The sequence below is a fragment of the Ursus maritimus genome, unplaced genomic scaffold, assembly GCF_017311325.1.
Source record: "Ursus maritimus isolate PB19 unplaced genomic scaffold, ASM1731132v1 scaffold_14, whole genome shotgun sequence".
Classification (NCBI taxonomy): domain Eukaryota; kingdom Metazoa; phylum Chordata; class Mammalia; order Carnivora; family Ursidae; genus Ursus; species Ursus maritimus.
In genome coordinates, this window is record NW_024423786.1 from 4,923,316 (window position 1) to 4,948,321 (window position 25,006).

Here is a 25,006-nt window from a genome sequence, read left to right on the forward strand (position 1 = left end):
TCCGCTTGGACATCAATGAGTGAGCAAAGCTTTCTTCCGTTTTCCTGCATGAAACAGATGGAAGCAAAGGGGGAGAAAAAGCCTCGCTTTGGGCAGAAACAGGTCTGGGCAAGGGAGGTTTCAGACACATCAAGTTGAGAGGCCCGAGGGACTGCTGTGGGGGTGGGGTCCTAGTCCTTCTTCTCCTGAGCAGGGGCTTTGAGACCTTAGTGGCCAGGGTGCTGCCGATCTGAGACACGTGCCTAGGGGTGCCCAGGGGGTGCTTCAGGTTGGGCGGGACAAGATGGGGCCAGAGGGTGGGGAGGCAATTCCTCTCCTTCCGCTCCTTGTCCTGTCCCACACCTTGCTTCAGTGTGAAGATCAGGGAGAGAAGCCAAAATAAATATCAACAGCCCTGAAAGTGTGCAGGACAGTGTATCGGGAGATGTGGGTTCAAACCCATCTCAGTCACTGACTTTCTGTGGGTTCTTGCAAATGCTAGCTAGGCCACAGTCTGCTCATCTGCAAAATGGTAAGATTGGAGCAGATCTGTATTTCTCAACCATTCGCCTTTCCTGTACCACTTCTACCATTTCTGTTCTACCACCTATACTATCACTTACTTTTTGTTTTTCTTTCAATCAGTCTCTCTTTTTTACTTCAAAAATATTTAGAAAGGAAATTTTATGTCACTGTTGGGAAATGGAAAAACACTATTGGTTGCCATAAATAGAAGGCAGTTATACAAATAAGATACAAAGGAAAGAAAATAACGGCTAAATTCTAACTTGAGGTTATTCCTTGCCAAGGCTGGAGCTGGAAGCCTGGTCCCTTTGTTAAACAGGGAGAGGTGTTAAAGACGTCCTGGCACCACACAGAGACTTTCTCCTTGGCATAATCAGAGGATTCAAAAGGACTGGAAAGGGAATAACTCTCTCTCTCTGGTGTGATTCACTGTTATTTAAATCCAAGCCCTTTTTCCACTAAAAGTACCTCCCTTCAAGAAACATGTAGAGTATAGAATAGAACTCAGAGAGCCCTTAGAGACCTCTAAATCAGAGTAGCAGCTCAGGCTCTAATGGATGATTGTAAAGTTTCTTCTATGTGGTTACTTCCTTTGAGATTTATATACCCAGATAATAACATTTTAGGAGCTGCAATAGGCTTATTAACAATTTTCTGTCTTGTAAAATAAAATTGTATACGTTGTTCCTTATGTACATTTTCCCCATGCTATACAAAAAGTTTCATCATCTTTTAGTTTAAAGCATATCCCCAGAACATTCTTTTTTTTCTGCCTGAATTGGCCCTCTCGAAAAAGAAAAAAATGGAGCAGAGATCTAGTCTAACATTTAGTTTTCAAATAGACTGTTTAATGTCTTCAGGACTCTGGGTTGGGGTGACCTAGTCTTTACTTCTGAGTATCCCATGGCCCCTTAGTATGTTGGTTATGTGCTAGGAGCTTAATAAATGTGTGTTGATGACCAGGAGTTTTATGATTCCATGCAAATTGGTGGTTTTGAGCTTCACAAGGGTCAAAGAATTATCATTTATTAAGCCCTTGTCTTCAGCAACACAGTGCTTTGTATACACTTAATAAATACCCATTTGATGCAAAACACTACATAAACTGGCTTGTCCTAAGTGTCTTATTTAAATCCCCATAATTGTGTATTTATTTTTTGCACGATGATGAGTCTACTTTAATCACTCAGCATTATACACCAACATGGATCCCTGAAGCTGCTTTTCTCCATTTCATTATGAAAATATTCAAACTTACAGAAAACTTGAAAGAGCTTTTATAGTGAATATTCATTTGCCCACCACCTAGATTTACCATTTACATACTGCCACACTGGCTTTTTCTCATCTCTTTCTGTCTCTGTTCTCTCCAGCTGTTATGATCAGTCCCCATATTGTTCTTGATGCATTTATGGTAGCTTTTTATGTATACAGATGAGGACAGCGAAGCCCAGGGAGAGCCTTTGAGAGCACAGGGGCCAAGCCCGTGGGCTTTATCCAGGCTACCTGGGATTTGAGTCCGTACTCCCCCTCCCCTTACTATCTGTGTGACCTGGAACAAGGTCTGCTCCTTGGTTTATCTGTTACAGGCAATCATAATAGTTCCTGCCTCATACGTTGTTAAGATGGAAGGAGTTGATATTGCACATAGTGAAATGATAATAAATACTAGCTACTATTCCATGATATGGTAAGGTCACATAGTGGTGGATGCAGGATTTGAATTTGATTCCAGAGGTGTGGGTTGAGAATTTGGTCCCTTTGACGGTGGGGATGTCTCTCTCTGTCTCTCCCTTTCTCTCCCATATGATGGTTCTTCTGCATGAGTTTGACTCCATGTTAAGGACACCACATCAATAAAACTGGGACCATGAACTTGAACTTGCAGGCTTCAGCTGTGGGGTGTGTATCAGCATTACCTCTCACTTCCTCCTGGGGTGGGGTCAGGGCTGCAGACAACAGCCCGAGCGATAGTGATTTGGAGTCATCAGCAGCCTCTTACACCAAGGACAGCAGGACCAACGTTTTTATCATTCCATAATCATAGTAGATATGCCTGTCTCTGCGACTCTGACCCTAGCTGGTATTTCACTTGTAATTCACGATTAGTTAGGCACATTAGTTTCAAGTGCTATAAACTGTCCTCTTTTGCACAGGTATTAAGTGGCCAAACCAAGAATCCTGGTCTTTCTGACTCTCAATCCAGTACTCTTTCCCCTATCTCCTGTTTCCTGTGGTTGAAAAAATGCCATGTTTTCTGGTGGTCTTCATCCAACAGCTGTAGTGTCTCCCTTGCAGAAGACAAGGTAGCATAGCTACCACCAGAATGTTGGCTTGTTTATTGGTCCAGAGGGCTCAAGGAAGAGTAGAGGGCCGCTTTCCTTTCTTTTCTGAGGGGTGTTAAGGTTTGCTGCTCTGTTGGCAGCTCATCAAGAGGGTGACAAGCGGGGCGCCTGGGTGGCTCAGTCGTTAACCATCTGCCTTCAGCTCAGGTCATGATCCTGGGGTCCTGGGATCGAGCCCCACATTGGGCTCCCTGCTCAGCGGGAAGACTGCTTCTCCCTCTCCCACTTCCCCTGCTTGTGTTCCTTCTATCGCTCTCTCTCTCTCTCTGTCAAATAAATAAATAAATAAAATCTTAAAAAAAAAAAAAAAGCTGACAAGCTTTCCTGGAATTTGCTAATGAGCTACTCAGACATCTTACCCTCCCTCAGGGCCACAGTGGGGGATGCTTACCCTCCTGTGGCCAGCTGTGCCCTCAGAGCAGCCAGGAGCTCCGGGTTTGGAGCAGGCCATCTGTTTGGGTTGCACTGCTTGTTAGGGGAGCTTCAGATGATTCAGCCCACCCAGGAGCAACAGCTCATGAGTGCTCATGCCTTCCAGGGAGAGCTGTGAAAGGTCTGAGGTCCAGCATTTCAGGACTCTTTTCTCCCAGCCCGGGGTTCTTACAGAGCTGTTCATTGTTAGAATGCAGCTTGAATTACATGTTCAAGAGTTTGCGGATTGGCCATATTATACAGCGTTCGTATGAGGATAAGGAGTGGGAACATCTTGGGAATTGAGTGTTTTGGCTGATGATGACCTTTTGAGAAATGATTGATTCTTGAGGAACTGTGCCCAGTGAAATGTGTATGGACAGAGAGAGGTAGACCAGGTACCATCACTGGCCTCAGTGGACTTATAGATGGAGAGTAGCAAGCGGACTTCTACCCAGGCGCTTAGAATGCAAGGCAGAAAATGCTCAGTGTCTCTGGGCGCCTGGGGGGCTCAGTTGGTTAAGCGTATGCCTTGGGCTCAGGTCATGATCCCAGGGTCCTGGGATCAAGCCCTGTGTTAGGCTCCCTGCTCAATGAGGAATCTGCTTCTCCCTCTGCACCCCCGCCTCGCTTGTGCTCTGTCTTTCTCTCACTCTCTCTCTGTCTGAAATAAAGAATTAAATCTTAAAAAAAGAAAGAAAGAAAGGAAGAAAGAAAGAAAGAAAAAGAAAGCAAGCAAGCTCAGGATCCAAAAGGTAGGTGTTCAGAGGAGGGTAGGATGGCTTCATGGGCACTGAAGGAGAAGTAGGCTCTTGACACGTGGAGGTAGGAAAGAGATGCAAGGACATGTGGAAAACACAGATCTGTGGTTTTAGCAGGTGAAGCTGCAGTAAACATCATTTAATCTTGGTCAGGAGGTGCTTTGAGATCTTTTTTCTGGAAAATGGCTCACATCATCAGCAGGCATGGAGAATATGTGGAAAAGGCTGGGTTGAAAGACCAAGGACTAAACTCAAACACCACATTTTTCTGATTTCCAGTGCTCAGAGTAGTGTGTTGCCGCGGCTCAGCCAGTTCGTCACTCACTCTGCTAACATTTGTCTGGCATCTACCAAACATCAGCTACTGTTCTAGGTGCGAGAGGTCTCCACCCCCGAGGCATTACAGCGCAGATGGGGAGAGAGACTAAGAGAGGTCATTAGAACCCATGTGATAAAGGTTTTGCTAGAAGCCCCTTGTGTTCTAGAGGAGAGGCCGTGGGGAGCCTGGACTATCTGGGAGATACTTGAGGTGGGTTTTGGCAGAGGAGCAGAACTTCATGATGGAGACAAATAGTCCAGGAGGAACACAAGCCCGTGCATGAGTCTGGGGGTCAGAAAGGACCATGAAGTGCTTAGATGGACCTCTGTACTCATCTGTGAGATAAAGTTGGGAAGACAGGACCCAGCCGAAAAGTCCTTTGAACATCAGCTTGATGAATGAGTGCATTGCCCCTGGACAGTGAGGGGACCGTGGTGGTTTTCAGCAGGGCAGGCGCAGAATGGAGATGGCGCATTGGCACAGACAGTCTGTTGGCAAGGTGAAGTGCAGGGATGAAGAAGAGGGAGGCAGGGAGACTAGTCAAGAGGCCATTGCAGTGGTCCCTTCTGGAGAACATGAAGACGGGGCAGAGCCATAGCAGCAGGAAGGGGAGGAGTGGGGTTCCACAGTGAACACAGCCACCCACTTCTCCGGCATTGACTCCAGAGCTAGCTTGGGGCTGCCTTTGCTTTCCTCATCCTTTTATTTATTTGTTACAGCCTGTCAGGGTCCACATAAATAAAAGATTTGAGTTAGTTTCCAGTAAAAGACAAGCAAGAAGTAATAGTTAAAGGATACAAGCCAAGTAATAAAGCTGGGAGAGATAATTGTACAGGCAGTCCAGACCAAGGACAGCGACCGTGGCTAGAATTACTAAATCCAGCACAAAATCTAGCATTAAGAGCCCTCCCTCTTACTTCCCCAGTCCCTAGCACACATTTACCATCCTCAGAATGCAGTAAATATTTTGTTGAAGCGATTCCTTGAGAGAGTGAAACCTGATTTTTATTTTTTACGACTGTAGCCGGTGCTGCCACAACGAATACACGCATCATTGTAATACAAAGGTGATTTACAGCCTCAGCTATAAATCCTTGGGTGGGTCCATGGCAGAGCTGCAACCAAACCTCCCGCTGACTGATTCCATTGGTGCTGAGAGCTGCATGCCTGGATTTTTGGCACATCCCAGCCATGGTATTCATGGGTATCTTTATATCTGCCTGTAAGCTGGGAGCCTTCCTATTATTATTATGTTTTTGACAAATGAACTCATGCAGAGCTTTCATTAAGTTTCATTGAAAGGACCTGGAAATGCCATAAAAATTATTATAATCTCAAAACCATCACATTCCTAATGCACGCGGCTGTGCTTCTTGTTGAAATTGACTGATGAGAATATTCAGTTTTTAATTTTCTGACTTAAAATAAGACCATCTGCAGCTGTTTCTTTTAGCAATAATTTTTAATTAAATGCAATAAAATTTACAAGAAAGGACCCTAATAAGAAAATCGTGTCAGAAACACACTTATTGTAACATTTACTAGCATGATATTAAGGCCCCCAACTCTTTTTTTTCCTTGCAGAGCTATAATACAGACGGAATCTTGATTAAGTGTTAATCACAATGTGATTTTACCTTCATAAAATCAGGGTTTCCCCCTGTGGGAGGTGTGAAAATAATTCTCACTAATAGAAGACGGTCTTGTTGCATAAGTTCTTTGGTGAAATGTCAGCAGCAGGCCTTCTTGACCAGCTGAGCCCCAGAGGAGGAGTGAAGTCTTTGTTCCAGCCTGAGTTTGGGTGGTGCTTGAGGTATTGGGCCTTACTGTCCTCTGCCTGCGGATGCAGGGTGAGCGTGTCATGTATAGGATGCAGCCAAAGAGAAAAGTCACCTGTCTAGTTCAGGTGCCTACCATATGCGGGGCCGTGCTCGGTGAGCTTCCGATACAGTAGGCAGCAGACAGATAAGGTCCTTGCTGGTAGGTGTGGTATTCTGCTAGGGAGAGGAAGACAGCCAACAGGCTAAGAAGTAAACAAGATAATCACAGATAACAAAATCATTCTCTTGTGATGAGATTATTTTGGGAGGGGGGAGAACAATGTGATAGAAAGTGACCGGTGGAAGGGACGGGACGTTTTAGACAGGATAGTCAAGGAAGGCTTCTCTGAGGAAGTGATATTTGAGTGAAACCTGAATGATGATCAAACCGTCATCGGGGGAAGGGCATTCCAGGCAGAGGGAAGAGCAGAGACAATGACCCTGAGGCTGGAGGACCCTGTTGGCCAGGAAGCCAACATGACCGCAGTGCAGAACAAAACGGGGAGTGATAGGGGTGGGGTGGGCAGGGGCCTTTGTAAAAGATTTAGATTTTACTTTAATGAGATGCCATTGCAGAGAAATGTTAAGATCCAAAAATGTTTAAATTATTTGAACTCTTCAGACCATTTCATAGGACTTGGACATTTAGGGTCAGACCAGCAAATAATTTGAAAATTGTAGTGAGAAGTATTTATTTGCTTTTCGGAATGGTTCTGGGAGTATAAACAGGTTGGAATTTAGATCCTGGCTCTGCCCCTGACTGTGTGAATTTTGAGCATCTGGGTTTCAGGTGTCTCTCCCACCTGTGACTGCTCTGAAACTGCTCAGGGCCAGGAGTTCTGAGTTCCCCATCTGAGTGCTCTTTACAAAGGACTGTGGTAGCCCAGAGAACTGAGAGAGGACTGGCCCAGCCATGCAAGAGGAAGTGTGTGTGGTGATAAGCCTGGGAGGTTCTTGAAAATGAATATGCTGCATTTGCACTTGTCCTTCCTATGTGAATTGATTTAATCTGTGAGCCGTGGGGAGCTATTGAAGGTTTTAGAGCAAGAGAGTGACAGGATTAGCTGGCACTCTAGCACAGTGATTGTCAGATGTGGGGTAAAATGGAGGAAAAGAAGCTGCCACAGGAAGGTGTCTCAAGGCCTAGAGATTGAGGCATGGCAAAAGGACCTAGCCTCTGTAGTGTGAAGGTCTCTAAGCCACAGCTACTGCAGTCACCGGGAACAGAATAAACCAGAGTTCCCGCCACTCTGCAACTCCCCGGCATAGGGCTTCTTAGGGTGGTTGATGGCAGGTAGGCAGCACAGATGACAGAACCACAGAAGCAGTGTGGCATGGCAGGAAGAAAGGATGAGCTGGGGTCTGCCTTCGTCCCTTACCTTGTCATCTGCTCTGAGCCTCCGTTTCCTCACCTGTTCACGTGGTATGATGGTCCCTTCCGCACTGAGCTCTCCTGAGGAGTCAGAGATGGTGTGTGTACAAGGGCTTTGTTGGGTATTAAAAGATGATACTGTCAGTCTCATACTTTGCTGCTGGGAGCCGAGGTGAACATACGCTGCTGTGCCCACAGCACGTGAGACTTGAGTGCATGTTCACTATATGCCAGGCACTGTCTTAGACCCTTTAAATGCATTAATTCAGTTAATCCAAAACACTGCCCTGCCACATAGATCCTTTTTAAGAAGATCTATACCCAGCAGATGAGGCAGCTTAGGTACAGTAAGTAAAGGGCTCAAGGTCACAGCAGAGCCAGAATTTTAACCGAGGCAGTTTCCAACAGCCGCGCTGTCACCTCAGCTGTGAGGTTCTTTCTCACTTTATGTGCATCACCTCATTTAATCTGCTGAATGTCCCTTTGGCAGTAGTTACCCAGTTTTACTTTTTTAATAGAAGAGGAAACTAAGGTTCAGGGTGGTGCCATGATTTGTAAGCCAGTTAAGTGACGGAGCTAGGACAGGAAGGAAGGTAGCTCTAGGTATGGCTTCTTCCCTCTTTCTGGTTTACCCCCTTTGAAACTTCCCAACTGGAATTGACCCTCCAGCTGTCAAAGGTGAGGACACACAACGGAGTATGAATCTTCAGAACGGAAATGTCCTTATTATAGGCATTCAGAATGGACAGCTTATAATGACTGTCCACTTGCTTAGATCCACATGGCCAGGGGATGATGTAAAAACTATATATAGAGAGAACAGCACACACCAGTGCAGTAATAATCAAAGGCATAATATAATGCAGGAGGTTAACGCTTCCTTAGATCGCCTGGCTAGGCTCAGGAAGGGCCCTTGGGGGATTTATCATCCGTGCTCACAGCACTCCAGGTCAACAGGACAAAAAGCTCATAATAATTTCTGAGTGATGAATTAATGTGTTTCATCTGGCACCTTGAGTATGCCCCAAGACTGTCCAGCCTCCCAGAGATGAAGGCAGCCGCTGAGCCATGTGCTGGGGAATTCTGAGCTTGCCCCTGAGGATTGTAGTGTTTCCCCGTCTTGGAGAAGCCTGCATCTTTGGCTGCTTTCCTGCAAGATGAATGTCTCGGGGTTGGGATTGTGTTTTGGGATGATGTGGCTGGTCTCTATGTAAACAGACCCATTCTCTTTGTGCATGAGTTTGGTCTGGAGCCCAAGAGAAGTTTCTCCAGGTCAAGGCATGACCCAAGAACTTGACATTCAGGCTTGTTTGCATGATTTTAATTAAGAAAATAAGACACCACACGCACAAATCCTGCCTTACAGAGATCTTAAGCTCTGTACTCTGTCATGGTGAGACTTTCTTACGCCAAGAGATAGGTCTAGCGGGAATTCAAGAGGTAGTGAGCTCTCGTTCGTGATCAGTAATTAAGCACAATTGGAAAGGATACCAGAATCTGTCATGAGGCTGTTGTAACTTGCACAGGCCAGGAAATCTGAGCTCTTGGGATTGTTTTTGGCTGGATAGGTTAGAGACCTAAGGAAGCAGGGGGCTGTTGTAGGTACTGCTTCAGCAGCCCCTGATGAAAAGTGTCCAGGTCCCAAGGTTGGAGAGGCCCCAGAAGACCATAGGAAGACTCGTATCAACTCTGGAACCAATTCCAGAAGATGTCTCCTGGTACAGCGAAACATGTTTTTCATGCCCCTTGCCACTGCCTCTGAATCCTCTGAAGTACTGAAAAGCTCACCTGCTGAAAAGGCCGTGCTTGGAGATGTGGTAGCTCCTGTGCTCCGGCTGCCTTGGGAGAGGACGGAAGTCCTCCTCTTGGAGTCAAGGGCCCAGCTGCAGTGAAGTGAATGGGAAGACTGGTTATTGGGTGCTCCTTGGGGATTCCCTCACACACTTAATCTCAGTGGTTTTCAAACTTTATGTTGTAGCAGGATCCTTTTTCAAATGAAATCTTACTTGGAACTCCAACAAAGAAGGCAAGGGTTTGTTATTATGATTCTCTTTCATAAGTTCTAATTTTTAATACTTTATAGGAAGTCAGTTAATGAGACCATCATGATGAATAGACATCTTGGGAATTGGGAGTTACAGATTGCACCGCTGCTCTTATAGCCTAATGAGGGATGATGATTATACAAAGGGGTATATTATGGGGGTTGAGAGCCTGTGTTCTAGAGCAGATGGCTGGGTTCAGATCTCAGCTCTGCCAGTTTCTAGCTGTATGTTCTTGGACAGATTACTTAACCACTCTGTGCTTTAGCCACCTCATCTGTAAAAACAGGGAAGATGACACCATCTGCTTCAAGAGATTGTCGTGAGGTTTGAATGAGTTAACACTTGCACAGAAGGTGGCTGGGGCCTGCGTGCCTGTTAGGTGCCCAATACACGTTAGCTGTTGTTGTTAACACCATAGCAGTGTCCTTGTCCATGAAACGGAAGCAAACATTGGTGAATCCTCACCCACGGGAGTCTAGGGTTTCTAAGGAACACTCGGAAACCCCACCTCATCTCATGTGATCTGGGCAGTTTTCTTTTAATAAGTGTGATCTGTTGGGTATACATATTTATAAGTCTTTTTCACCAATGATTTCATCAGTGATTTACAGAACCCTATGCCAGACACATTAGGGGAAGTGGAGAAAGGGTTTCTGCCCATCTTTCAAAAACAGGCCTTTTGTTTGGTTGAGGGGGAGAAGGTCTGTCAGGTTAAGAAATAGTTTAGGGATATGTAACTATTGGATCTTAAACTCATGGATTATAATAACCCCCTCACACTCACAGTGTACAAGGATGGAAGTGAAATTAAGGATGTGAATGGGAAAAGGAGGCAACACTCAGCAGATTCCAGGGTCTGCCAGTATTTTATATACATAAGTGCACTCCAGTCCTTTATATATGTTATCTCACTGATTATGAGCCCGATCCTATAGGTGAGAAAACTGAGGCTCCAAGACATCAGGAGGCAGAGGAGGCAAACGGACAGGGTTTGAGAGCCTAGAGCACAGAGTCAGAACCCACAGTGGGGCACAAGGAGGCAGGTCCCAGCTCCACTGGTCTCTTGTTCCTGGCAAGAGTTGCCCCACCTTCGGAAGCAATGGGTATGTGCAAAGGGGCTGGCCGAACTCCTGCCAGAGAGGTTGTCCTGGAGATTCCTTTTGTGGGCCAGAAAGCTGGGATAGAAAACCCAGAAAGTTATGAAACCTTGATGTGGCAGGCACATAGTTGTGCACTGCGCTTTACAGTTTACAAAGCTTTTCCATATGCCTGTTAGCTCCAGTGATTCTCCCAACAACCACCATTTGGAGTAGGCAAGCAAAGACCTGAACGAGACTAGGAGATAGGCAGCTACTTTCTCTGTGGTGCCTTGGATAAGCCATTTTCCTGGGTTGTGTCTCAGTTTCCTCAACTCTAAAATGGGGATGATAGATAATGACGGATTAAGGGTAACCCATGCCAACCCAAGGGCCTGGTGCCTTGATGCAGGGCCTGGCATTAAGTAGGTTCTAAGTGCGTGTAATTATGGATATTATTATGATTGTACCTACTATGAGGAAGGGATTTGAAGAATGGCAGGAGAAGCTCTAAGACTGAGGGCTTAGAAAATACCAAGGAAGGGTGATAAAGAGCAGAAAAGCAACTAGAAGCTTGAAGAGATTTGTCCAAGCTCGCATAGCCAGCTAGTGGCAGAGCTGCCTCAGAGCCCTGTGTTCCATGAGGAATTGAGGTGAGCGAAACTGGGTCCCAGGACTGACCCGGAATTAGGGTGTGGCAGGTCCCAGTCCACACCTGGATCTGCTCTTGGTGATAACAGAAGAAAGGAGGGTGATGTCATTAGCTAGGGATTGTTCTGGGCTCTTGTTCCCTTCCCAGGACACTCCTTGTAGATGCTGCATCTGGTTTCTAGGGAGGTCCCTGGTCCAAACTCAAGTTGCCTTGCTGGCCTGAGGCCAGAGGTCAAGGCTGGCTTCAGAGCCATGAAGTGAGCCAGTGGCTTAGTGGGATTCAGAGTTTGGGGTGCTGCTCAGTCTCTGGGATGAGGAGGCCCTTCCCTTTTCACCTTTATACTCCCTCCCCACCTCCATCCTTCCCAGATCCAGTCTCAGATTCTGGGGGGCCCTGAAGTCTCCATCCAAGGCCAGCCAGAGATGTTTGTGTGTTATAGCCTCTGCCGACTTCTGGTCTTTCTTTGATGCCCCCCCCCCCGGTACCCGGTGTTGAGGAGGGAGCTTCGAGATATCACTCAGCCCAGGGGCACCTAGGTGGCATAGTCAGTTAAGTACCTGACTCTCGGTTTTGGCTCAGGTCGTGATCTCAGGATCGTGAGATTGAGCCCCATGCTCATTATGGAGTCTGCTTAAGACTCTCTCCCTCCGCCTTAGCCCCTCCCCCGACTCGCACGCACACTCTCTCTCAAATAAATAAGTAAAGTCTTTAAGTTACCACTGAGCCTATCCGAACTCCCTCACCTTACAGAGGAGAAAACTGGGACCAGAAAGGGGACTTGGTTCCTCAGTTCCTCTTTCCATTAGATAAGCTGCCACCCTCATATATGCATAGGGAAACGGTGGAGAGGACAGTGAGGGCAAAGGAGGAAGGGCATGGCACTGACCAGGGAAGTTCAGGCACTAAGTTAGATATTTGGAAAAATATTCTGGAACAGAAAGTCTTCTTTGTGTTTGTTAGACCCCAGCAGGAAAGCATCACTTTGCTGACCTCACCCCAGGATTGATCACTTTCTCCTTCATACCCTCTGTGTAGAATCGGTTCACCTGTGTTGTTTGTGTGACGCCCCCCTTACCCGACTGTGAGCCCCTCTGGGACTCCACACCTAAACTCATCCGTGTGTCCCTGGCACAGGGCCTGGTACCCAGATGAGCTCAATAAAAGTTTGTTAAATAAGTGGATGTATTCTGGAGGCTGAAGGGCACTGTGTTATCTCAGGGGCCCACCCCAACCAAGTAGGACTTTGCACAGATTCTCCCCAACCCCATCAATGTTCTGGGTGCTGGGACAACAGGAAAAACAAGGCAGGTTGACATGAAATGTGTAATCGCACTGTTAATTATTTAAATTCAGCTGTGCTGAGTGATCCAAAAAAGTGCAGTTCTAAGAGCTTCTAACAGGTGCTCTGACCATTTGTGGCTGGATAGACCTCTGAGAAAATGAGACCCCAGCATGGTCTTGAAATACAATGAGGAGTCAACTGGATAGAGGGAGAGGGTCAGGACGGACCCTGTGAGAAAAGCACAGTCATCTTTCCAGATGAGGAAATTGAGGCCCAGCGCAGGGAGGACTTGCCTGAGGCCACACTGGTATCAAGAGGAGAAGCTGGGGTTTGCATTCAGTTCTTCCGAGCCTGTTCCTCTTCTACTGACCCTGCCCTGGATGACACAGGAAGCCCAAGCTGGCCATGGTGACATCACAGTATGACGTCAAAGCCCTTACTTCCCACTGGGAAGGTTGGACTCCACACACTCACTGCTTCACTCCCTCCCCGTACCTGGGGGCTCCCCCATTCCCAGCTCCTTCCTTTTCAAACTCACCTCTGTTTTGGCATCGCATGTGACCCAGGCCTCTCTTTTCTCAGCTGTACAATGAAGGGATCAGGCAACAGACTTTCTCAGGCTCCTGACAGTCTGGGACTTTACTCCATACAGTTCTGACCTTGGGAAACATTTATGAGCCTGACAGCTAGAGGGAAATATGCAAATCAATTTAAGGAACATTCAGTGGGCATCTGATGGTGCCAGTCCCTATAGGATCAGAAGCCGGGGACCACAATATATACAATGGAATATTACTCAGCTATCAGAAAGAACGAATTCTCAACATTTGCTGCAACATGGACGGCACTGGAGGAGATAATGCTAAGTGAAGTAAGTCAAGCAGAGAAAAACAACTATCATATGATTTCTCTCATCTATGGAACATAAGAACTAGGATGATCAGTAGGGGAAGAAAGGGATAAAGAAAGGGGGGGTAATCAGAAGGGGGAATGAAGCATGAGAGACTATGGACTCTGAGAAACAAACTGAGGGCCTCAGAGGGGAGGGAGGTGGGGGAATGGGATAGACCGGTGATGGGTAGTAAGGAGGGCGCGTATTGCATGGTGCACTGGGTGTTATACGCAACTAATGAATCATCGAGCCTTACATCGGAAACCGGGGATGTACTGTATGGTGACTAACATAATATAATTAAAAAAAAAAAAAAGAAGAAGCCGGGACCACAGATGCAGCTCAGACTTCAGGTCTTAGGGGAAGGCAGATCTATAAGCAACTGACTGGGTACAATTATAAGTACAATAGGAAAATTAACAGTATTCTGGTAGCAAGCACAGAAGGAGTGGCCAAGTCCATTGAAGAAAAGGCTTCCCTGAGAAGTTGGCAGGGCTTGTATTGGACATTTGAACTGGACTTGAAGGGTGAGTAAGTTTTCAAGGTAAAGAAGTATGGGTAGGGATTTCTAAACAGAAGGGATGGCATTCACGAAGGCACGCAGTATACAAAGACCGTGGACAGGTACAGGGAGTGACCAAAAGTGAGAGTTTAAAGTCACCAGTTTGAGGTTCTGAAATACAGCGGGTAGACACAGTGGCTGAGAGTGCAGTTCTGCAGTGGGGTGGAGACTCCCAGCTTGGGGCTCTGCCTGTCTCTGCTGCCTTCAGTGGACTCCCGCCCCCCGCCCCCGCCGCCTTTTTCAGCCTCCATCAAAATTGTCTGGGATTATATGAGACTCCCCTCCGCCAGCAGGAGAAAGGGAAGGTGTGAATATAACAATGTCTTTGAGGCTGGGGTCTGGTCTGCCTCCCAATTATCCCTGGAGAGACTACTCAGCTCATGGGGGCTTCATTCTCAAGTTGCTTCTAATCGATGATACCCTGGTGACAGGCATAAATTAATTTCCTTTTAATAGGCCATTTAGATGTAATCGCTGGGGGAAAATGTATTTAGGTGGCTTTAGCTCGAGGACTAGCCTTCTCTAGACGTGGCTTTTCAGAATCCTGGTCTCTGAGTTGGCATGTGCCCCATCCCATCCCTATCTGTTTGGCCTGAGGAACAGCTGGGTTTTATATAAATGAAGTCCAGCCTGGGTAGACTCTCCTGTCGGGGATGGAAGCAGGCTGAGAATTACTTGAGGGCTCTCTATAAATCACCTTGTCTAAAGTGATTGGTTATGGTCATTCACAAAGGTTTTCATTGTGTTCCACAGTTTGGTTTTCGGGTTAGAGCTCTGAGTCTCCCTCTGAGAGCAAGAACTGGCCCAGAACATCTGGTCTCTTTGGCTCTGTGTCTCTTGCTGTGTAACCTTTTTGTCGTGTTCTAGTTTCTGGGCCTCGTTTTCCCCATTTGCAAAATGAAGGGTTCAGGGAAGTGATTTCTGAGCTGACATTTTAGTTTTCTGTTGCTGTCTAACAGTATACTACACACTTATTGGCTTAAAACATCCATTTTTTTATTTGACAGTTCTATAGGTCAGAAGTCCAGTGGGCTGGGGGCTCTGCTTAGGGTCACACAAGGCCACAGCTAGGGTATCCTCTGGCCTAGGCTTTTATCTGGAGGATGTGGGGGAGGATCCACTTCCAAGTGCATTCAGGTGGTTGTCTGACCTCAGTTGCATGTAGGACTGATATAATAGGATATAGGATATATCTCTGTTTCCCTGCTGGGGGACTGGTCTTTGCACCTAGAGGCTGCCTGCGTTCTTTCTCGCGCTTTCCACGGAGCCCCCTGCAGCAATGGAGAAAAAGAGTCCTCAGACTTTGCATTTCTGACTCCAGACAAAGAAGATTTTCTTTTTCAAGGACCAGTGTGATTAGATTGGCTCACCCAGATAATCCAGGATAATCTCTGTGTTTTAACATCTGTTAATCTTAAATACATTTGCAAAGTCTCTTTTGCCCTGTAATGCAAAATATCCATAGGTCTCAGGATCCATAGGGTATGGACATGTTTGAGGGCCATTTTTCTGCCTATGACAGTTCCCCCTCTGACACCCAAAGATTCATGATCATCCCAAATGCAAAATTCACTGCATCCCAAGGTCCCCAAAGATCTCATCCCTTGAGAACATCAGCTCAACAAGTTTCATCTGAATCTCATCAGCTCAGAAGTCCCAAATCTCATCGTCTAAGTTATCTAAGCGGGTATAGGTGAGGCTGTGGCTGTCATCTATCCTTGGGTATAATTCCTCTCCTTCTGTGAACCTGGGAAACTAAAGAAACAATTTATCTGCTCCCAAAATACAGTGATGGAAGCAGTTATAGGCATTCAGGTTCAAACAGGGAGAAGATGGAATATGGAGTCAGGTGGCTTTTTGGGGTCCTCATACCCGTCTCCCAAAACTGTGAGGAAAAACACGACACTGGAGCGCCTGGGTAGCGCAGTCGTTAAGCGTCTGCCTTCGGCTCAGGGCGTGATCCCGGTGTTCTGGGATCGAGTCCCACATCGGGCTCCTCCGCTGGGAGCCTGCTTCTTCCTCTCCCACTCCCCCTGCTTGTGTTCCCTCTCTCACTGGCTGTCTGTCAAATAAAAAAAAAAAAAATCTTAAAAAAAAACACAAAACACGACAGAACCAGCCCCTTAGCCCCCTCCTCACCTCTGCAGAGAGTGACCGTTTTTGTGGTCTGAGCCCTGCCATGCCCACCTGGGGAGGTCCCAGGAGGTTTGACTGCCATGGCACCTTCTCTTCTTCCTTTGGAATACTGCCCCCCCCCAACTAATTTGATTAACGGATGAGTGTTTAGAGGACAAGAGGTGCAGGATCACAGAGGTCACTACCATGGCCAGAATTCTGGCCACAGAGGAGGAAATCATGCTGTTGGGATAGTCCAGTGGCAGAGAAATTTGACCAGTCCATTTTGGTTCAGAAACCCTTTTTAAAATGTTTTGTAAAAGATAACACAAACTCCAAAAATGCTATCTGCAGGGAAAAATCAAATCATGCACCACTGAGTTTCTGTTCTCTAGCCCTGCCCCAGATGTTTTACATGTGTGCAAACATGTGGGGATACACACACACACACACACACACACACACACACACACACACCCCTCCCCTGATCCTTGACTTTTTCTAAACATAAATGGAAGCATATTGAACATGCTCTTCTGGACCTTGCTCCTGTCACTTTAGTGTTGGTCCCTATCGAGGCATATAGGTCTGCACCACTCTTTTTAGTGACTGCAAGGAATTCCAGTATCTAGGCACCTGTTGATGGATATCTAGGTTGTTTCCAGTCTTAATGCTCCTCTGAAAATGCTGCAGTGAATAACTTATATACACATTTGCACACATTTATGGATATATCTGAAGATTTAAAAAAAAAAGTCCCACCATGCCAACATAATCATTACTAGCATTGGGTTATATTTTGTTCTTGTCTGGTGTAAATGTATCTAGGGTGTGTTTAATGTGGATGTAATTATATTGTGCATAAAATCTCTTATTTTGCTTATTTTAACTGCATGTTGTATTTGTATTATTAAATAACTTACTAAATTAATAAAAATTACTCTGAAACTGTCCGCCAGGCTCTGCAGATAGAGCAGTACCAAGTGACTGCATATTCCATTTGAGTGATTGTGCCCCAAATTAATATACTCATTCCCTTGCATTGTGTATTTAGGGTATTGGTAATATCTTGCAGCATTGTAAAGAATGCTTAGGTGAACATACTTGTAATTAGAGGTTTTTCATCATTTGAGTTTATTTCCATAGGAGAGACGGCAGGGGAAAGGGGGGTTCCGTGTTGCCAAAAGGATTCCCCACAGGAGTTGTGCCAGCCCTCACCTGGGCCTGCTCCGTGGGTCCTGTTAAGATGGGAACTGTGGTATGGCGAAGGGACCGTGAGGGGTAATTAAGGACACTGCTGATAAAAGCAAAGGCAGTGGGAGTCACAGTGGCAAAGTACTGCCATATGCAGGGTGCAGGGTCGCCTCTGTTCGCGCAAGCGTGTGCATGCACTTGCAGAGCCGGGAGCACGCTGGGTTAAACACTCCTCTGCCCTGGTTGGTATCAAATTATGGAGGGCTGACTAGCGGAGTTGGGTTGGTGTGAATAATTCAAGATTCTCAGACACAAAAAGGATTACTGGAGGGAGGAAGGAGATGAATAGGCTTAAAGAGAAGAGTTTTTTTTAAGGATAAGATTTTAGAAAAGATACAGAAAAAGTCAGACGCCAGAGGGCATGGGTATAACTGACGATTGTCCTTTCTCACTTATCTAGAGAGGACACAGGTAGGGGGGCGGGGTCCCAAGCTGTCTCCTGTGGAAAGGAAGCACCGTTACCAAGTAGTGCTGACCTTACTGGTATGGTTGAGGGGTTCCTGCCCCCCAAATGCTTGCTTCCCACAGTTACCAGTGCTTGAGAGTTGAGAGTGCTTGTTCTGGGGCTTTAGATGCACCCCCCCCACACACACACACGCCTACCCCCACAGTGTGTCAGGGTTCCAGACCTTGGCTTTCTGCAGTCCTTTTTCCCCAAAGAGGACTCACGCAGTTGCCAAAATCAGGGCGTTTTGGCTACCATTTCTGCTTGGCACAGTGCTCAGCTTGACAGTTAAGTTGGGTGTGCTTTTTTCCTGGAAAGGCATCCCAGCTTGGGCAACTGCAGTTTTCTGGGACCCAGAGAAACAGAACTACACGTCCCTATGTTGAAAACGCCAAGCTGTCCTCAAACCAACTAGCCGTGTTCTCAGCCAGGCCTCTCCACCATTTCCCTACAAGGAGTGTGAGGGGAGCTTTTCCATCAACCTCAGACCACAGGACCACAACCATCCCTTGCCCCATCAGTCCGCGCCTGCGACCAGCTGCTGCCTGGGGGCTGGAAATAGCACCTCTGGGAGTGGACTCCCCCCTGATCACCAGAGCAGGTACGCAGGCCACAGAGGCCAGCCCACGGCAAACCCACCCGGCTGCGAGGCTTGTGAAGCCCGTGCTCCCTTTCTTCCCCGCCTCTGGCTCTTACTGGCAGGGCCCCAGCATCTCTCTGCTCCTCTTTCCATCGCCCAAGTGGAATTCTGTCTTGTCCTCTTACACATCCTGAGCAGTCCGACTTCTGTGCCTTTGCCTGTGTGGTGCTTTCTGTCCAGCTGCTCTCTCACTCTTTGCTGGTTCAGATCCTTCCCAGGGGGCACAGCTTGGCCCCTTTTAAGTACCACCTTCTCGTTGAAGCCTCTGTTATATCTTTTGGCAATTAATGGTATCTCTGATGTCTCTGAGGCTCCTGGGACTCCTGCCTTCCCTGTTTTGTAGCTGTGTGCCTGTTACCGTGTTGTCACTCCTCACTAGACCACAAACTCCAAGGGAGCAGGCATCACTCAGCCCCTCTCCTTCGGTGTCCAACAGGAGTCTTACATGTTCAGTACTGTGTGCGGATGTGAAGACGGGTGGGTGGTGGGTGGGCAGACAGATGGGTAGGTAGTTGGACAGGAGAGTGGTCCCATTGTCCGTGGTGTCATCTTGCCCAAGACAGACTGCCTCAGGGACACATCCGTGCTGTGCTTCCTCACTGTGATCTTCCTCCCCACGGTGAAAATAGAAAACAGAATTATATTTTTAAGAGTTTGTTACATTTCTCAAATGAAGTCTTATGTTTCTTGTTCTTAATTTAAAAATCCTGAGAGTTGAATACTTGATATTTCTTCAAGAAAAAGAATCTAAATTGAGTTCTTTTTCCTCATGTTTGACATTTTGCTTGATTTACTTTTTTCCTTTTTAGACTCTGGCCCCCCATGAAAGGAAGGGTCCTCATGCTGGACTTAGCACAGTACCTGGCACAAGGCAGTGTCTCTGTAAATACTGAACTGAATTGTACTATGCTCAACCCCCTAGGAACCCTCGGGGTCTCTGCGGCTTGGAGAGTGTTCTCTACGTGTGCTGAAAGTGAGTTTTTAGCTTGGGTGGAGAGTGGGGCTGATGGCTGCGCCAGATGCCCTCCCTGCTGTGGTCTTTCCCTTGTAGCCTTGAAATGGGGGTTCCCCCTTCCCTCTGTAGAGGCTCTCTTGGGGGCGGACAAAGAGCCAGACCTGGTTGCAGATAATCCTCCGCCCCAGGGCACTGTAGTAAGTCTTAGTAAGTTGCATGCAGAGCGCCATCTGGATGCCATGCAGCGCACCCTGCCTTGATGGGGGATGTGGGAAGTCCCCCCTGCACCCCTCCCCATCCCACTGCCACTGTTGAAGTCACAGCTAGCCACTCCCCATCAGAGAGCAGTTTCCATGGACAAAGCACCAGTCTCATGGCTGGAAGGAACTTAGAACTCTTGGGATCTACACCTGTGCATACCCAGAGAGCTTTTCTTTTTTTTTTTTTTTTTTTAAGATTTTATTTATTTATTCGACAGAGATAGAGACAGCCAGTGAGAGAGGGAACACAAGCAGGGGGAGTGGGAGAGGAAGAAGCAGGCTCATAGCAGAGGAGCCTGATGTGGGGCTCGATCCCATAACGCCGGGATCACGCCGAGCCGAAGGCAGACGCTTAACCGCTGTGCCACCCAGGTGCCCCAACCATACTTAAATTTAAAAAGTTTTGATGTTTTCTTGTTTTGTTTTGTTTGTTTTTTAAAGAATGAAGTTAGAAAATTTTGTTTGTTTGTTTGTTTTTTAAAGAATGAAGTTAGAAAAGCTCTCTGGGGGCGCCTGGGTGGCACAGCGGTTAAGCGTCTGCCTTCGGCTCGGCGTGATCCCGGCGTTATGGGATCGAGCCCCACATCAGGCTCCTCTGCTATGAGCCTGCTTCTTCCTCTCCCACTCCCCCTGCTTGTGTTCCCTTTCTCGCTGACTGTCTCTATCCTGTTGAATAAATACATAAAATCTTTAAAAAATAATAAATAAATTTAAGTATGGTTGACACACAATGTTATGTTAGTTTCAGGTGTACCACATAATGATTCAGCATTTCTATATATTTTGCTATGCTCACCACATATGTAGCTATCATCTGTCACTGCACAAGTTAACACATATTGTCAACTATATTCTCTATGCTGTGCCTTCTATTGCTGTGACTTATTCATTCCATAATGGGAAGCCCATCCCTCCCACTCCCCTTCACCCAGGTTGCCCATCCCTGTCCCCTTGCCTCTGGCGACCATCAGTTGTTCTCTGTATTAATAGGTCTACTTCTGCTTTTTGTTTGTTTATTCATTTGTTTTATTTTTTAGACCCCACATGTGAATGTGGTCATATGGTATTTATATTTCTCAGTCTGACTTATTTTACTTAGCATAATACCCTCTAGGCCCATCCATGTCACCACAAATGGCAAGATTTCATCCTTTTTCATGGCTGTGTAATACTCTATTGGGTATACACACACCGCATCTGCTTTATCTATTCATCTGTTGATAGACACTTAGGTTGCTTCCATATCTTGACTAAACTGGTATGGCCACTGGGGAAAACAGCGTGGAGAGTCCTCAAATAAGTAAAAATAGAAATACCATGTGGTTCAGTAATTCCACTACAGGGTATTTACCCAAAGAAAATGAAAACACTAATAAGATATTTTCTAACTTCCTTTGATCCTCGCAGCAGCTCTGAGGGTTGGAGGGAGGGAATTCTCACCTAATAGATGGAGAAACTGAGGCTTAGAAAAGAGAAGTAGCTTGTCCAGAGTTGTATAGCTAGGGCAGCTGGGATTTGAACCCCAGTCTCTTGACTCTTTTAGCTACATTTCTCAAATCTTAATATGCCTTAAGAAAAAAACTATTAACAATTCAGGCTTCCAGGCTCTTCACCCAGAGATTTTAATCCATAGGATCTGGGATGTGGCCCAGAAATTTGCATTTGTAACAAACTCCCCCAGGTATCCCCAGTTCATCCTTAGAGGAACACTCCCCTGACCATTCTGAAGGCAGGCGTGGCTTCTTAACTAGTTGTGTGGGGAAATCACCTCCCCCTGGATCAGGTCCATTGGCGGGGGGGGGGGGGGGGGGGGCAGCGTTGGGACCTTGCAGACATTCCTGTATGTGTGTAGAGGAAGAGATGTGGAAGGTGTCCCTTTAGGGACAACCAGCTTGGACAGGTAGATATAAAGCATCTTGCTTTTCAGTCTCACAGACTTGGTTTAAAACCCTGGCTATAGGGATGCCTGGGTGGCTCAGTCAGTTAAGCATCTGACTTTGGCTCAGGTCATGATCCCAGCATCCTGGGATCAAGTCCCGCATCGGGCTTCCTGCACAGCGGGGAGTCTGCTTCTCCTTCTGCCTGCTGCTCCCCCTGCTTGTGCCCCCCCGCCCGACAAATAAATAAATAAGATCTTTTAAAAAACCACAAAAACCCTGGCTGCATAGTTTAACAGCTGTGTGGTTTGGGCTTAGTTGTGTCATATCACTGTGCCTCAGTTTTCTCATCTGTGAAATGGGGCTAATAATTCCTATCTCATAGACTTCTTGGGAGAACTAAATTAGGCAATACATATAAAGAGCTGGCATCATGTCACGCTTGAATAAAAAAGAAACTCCAGTTTCTCCTAAATAGGCCGTACACATACTTGTCTTTGTGGCTTTGCTCATGTTGTTATTCCCTCCTGGAAAGTCTTTCCCTTATCTCTCCTCTGGAGAACTAAATACTGCTGGTCTGTCTGTTTAGTTGCAATAGCCTGTGACTGGTGTCTCGTTATCTTCTAAGGTGCTCAGGGAAGTCCCTACCCTGGGTTTCGGACAGGTGTCTTCCTCATCTCAGGTTCTAACTTCCGTGCCTCCTGGAATTTGAGAGTTTTCTGAAATTCTGCCTTAGCTCACTCAGAAGATACCTAAAGTTTCTAGATTTTTGTTTGGCTGGCTGGTTGGTCTTGGTTTTTTCCTTTTCTGTAACTCATGCCAACAAAATCCTCCTGGTGCCACTCCACCCCAGGTGATTTCCTTTGTGGGGGTTCTGAAGGCAGGTGGGGGCTCTCTTGCTCTATCGTATGGATCGAGGTGAACTGCGGGGAAGGTTTCACCCAGCCGCACTCTGAAGTCATCCTCAACTTGCTGGCCTTACCAACTCATAACTTACTTTGCTCTGGGAAGTTTGAATTAAAACTAATGAGGGTAGTCAATTTGGGTTGAGAAGGGACTTCTGAGATGGGGACACCCTGCCCCTCACTGGACCTTTCAGTTCTCAACAAGCCAGAGCTTGAGTACCTGCAGGGGTGGGGTTCTCATCTCCCCATGCAAAGCTATGACATTGTTGTAGTTTTCTCTGTTAGTTTTTCTTCCTGCTCCGGGAGGTTTGGGAAGTTTCTCTGAGCCAGGAAGTCTGGGGGCAGGTGATGCAGGTAGCATTAATGTAGCTGGATGTGAGAGGGGTTATCAGGATAGGGACCCAGACCTGGACCAGTGTTACAAGGTGGCTTTGTATCAGAAACAGCATAGTCCAGGTGGGCTCTGGAGCTGTGAGCATCCCAGCATGCCTTGTCTTGTAGACGTTACAGTTGAGAACGGCCTTAATATACTTTATGTTCGGATCCTGTGGAACTGAGCAAAGTCCTCCCATCCCCTCTGACAAGTGGCAGAATGAACCCCAGAATGTGGAGAGGGGTTAAGACTGAAGTTGGGGGCCAGGTGGCCCAGTGGGTAGAGGGGAAGGCTGAAGGAAAGAGGAGCTGAGCTGCTTGGAGGCCAGATTTGGGACTGGGTGAGAGCCGGCCTTGTGGTTTATTTCTGTGAAGATGACTTGCTCTTACGAAATGCTTACCTAGTCGATGATCCTTCCTTCCAGCTTGTTTCCCATAAGACTTTTCTCCTGAATCACTAACTGTGAACAAACTCATTTAAGTTGAACCTGGGTGCACAGTCTGATGTTCATGTGGAGGAAAATGTTCCAACCAGTTTAGGGGCTCGGGCTCCTCCTGGGGGGCTGGGGTGGGGGAGCTGAAGGATGGAATTTGTGAGGATGGGGCCACGCTGTCCTCAGGGGTTCTGTTTTCCAGTTCATTGCCTCTTTTCCAACACTTTTTTTCAGAGATGGAAATGTTTGCAGAATGACCTGCACGATGTGCAGTTTTCCAGCCTTCCATTGTTGTAGTCTCTGTCCTGGGCGTGTGGAAAGAAGGCTGTGCCAGCTGGCGCTGCAGCCCAGCCCTCAGAACCCATATTTCAAAGCAGTTACTGGCCAAAAGAAGAAGAAGAAAGCAGGCTTTGCTGCACAGCTCCTAACTACTTCCAGATACACGGCCACAGGCCCCAGAATGTGCTCACACGGCACCCTGGGTCCTGACATGCCCCCAGGCTGGGTCTAGAGTCAGGAACCCCTGTTTGACATCCTCTGAGGTCCACGCAGGGAACAAAGAGGTATCGTCCTGCAAGGGGGAGAGGGCTAGGCATGGGGCCGGACACCCAGGTTCTGGCCCTCCATTTCTACTCTCCTAATGCTTGACCCTGGGCAGGCTGCTTCACCTCTCCCAGCCTCATTTACTCCTCTCTGTTCAAGGTGCTGGTGCCTGCCTTTACCGGTTCGTGGGGAGAGTCACCTGAGATGGAATATGCAGGGTGTAGACTGTAGATCTGGTGCAGATCTTAGCACGGGGGTAGGGAAATCCAGCACAGCCGGCTCTCAGAGCCGAGGGTATTACATGGAAGGAACCACTGTCCTAGAGGCAGCGTACGTAGTCTCTGTGGAGTCAGAGAAATCTGTTTGAGTCCTGACTCCAGCACCTCACAGCCTGTTTCGTCATCCACGACATGGCTGCTAACACACACTCGTGGACTGGTCTTGAGGAGTAAATGAGAGATTGCAGGTAGGTGTTTGCCCAGGGGCCAGCACACAGGAGGCCTCGGTGTAGGCGTAATATCAAACTACCAAGAAAGACTTTCAGAGTTGATTGTTGGAGACTGGGTTTTGGGATGTTTTGTTTGGGATGCCAGCTCTGATCTTAAACACCTAACATGTCGATTTGCTTTCCTGCCTGTTGTCTCCTTTGATCCCCCAACAACCCATGAGGTAGGCAGAGCAGGGATTTCGATCACTGTTTAATAGCTGAGGACACTGAGACACAGAGGAGGGAAGTGATTTTGCTCAAGGTCACAGGGTGAACCACTGGCAGAACAAAAGTCTCCTGACTCCCCAAACAACCTTTCTAGTCCTGGACTGTTTTGAGGTTGGAAATCCGAACCCGACATGCATCCCCGGTGGGCTGTGGCCTGGAGACATGGCTCTGTCCTGGATGGAGTTTTCAGTGGACATTTAAAAACTGCAAAGATAACATAGAGCTGTGTTCCAGGCACTGCCCTAGTGCGTGCTTTCTACGTATGTCAACTCACTAAATCCTCAAAAAACCCCAGCGAGATTGGTATTATTATTTTCCCCATTTTACACTTGAGGACAATGAGGCATAGAAAACTTGCCCAAGGTCACATAGCTGGTGAGTGGCAGAGAACCAGGTTTTGGAAACCCAGGTGGGGCTGGCTCCAGCGTCTGTTCCGAACCAGCATTTTCA

General features: G+C 47.1%; 1 protein-coding gene across 2 annotated transcripts in view; it reads left to right on the plus strand.

Annotated features, from left to right (window-relative positions):
• Positions 1-25,006, plus strand: part of FGD5 (FYVE, RhoGEF and PH domain containing 5) — a 120,266-nt gene that overhangs the window by 13,138 nt on the left and 82,122 nt on the right. The gene's annotated exons all lie outside the window — the stretch shown is intronic.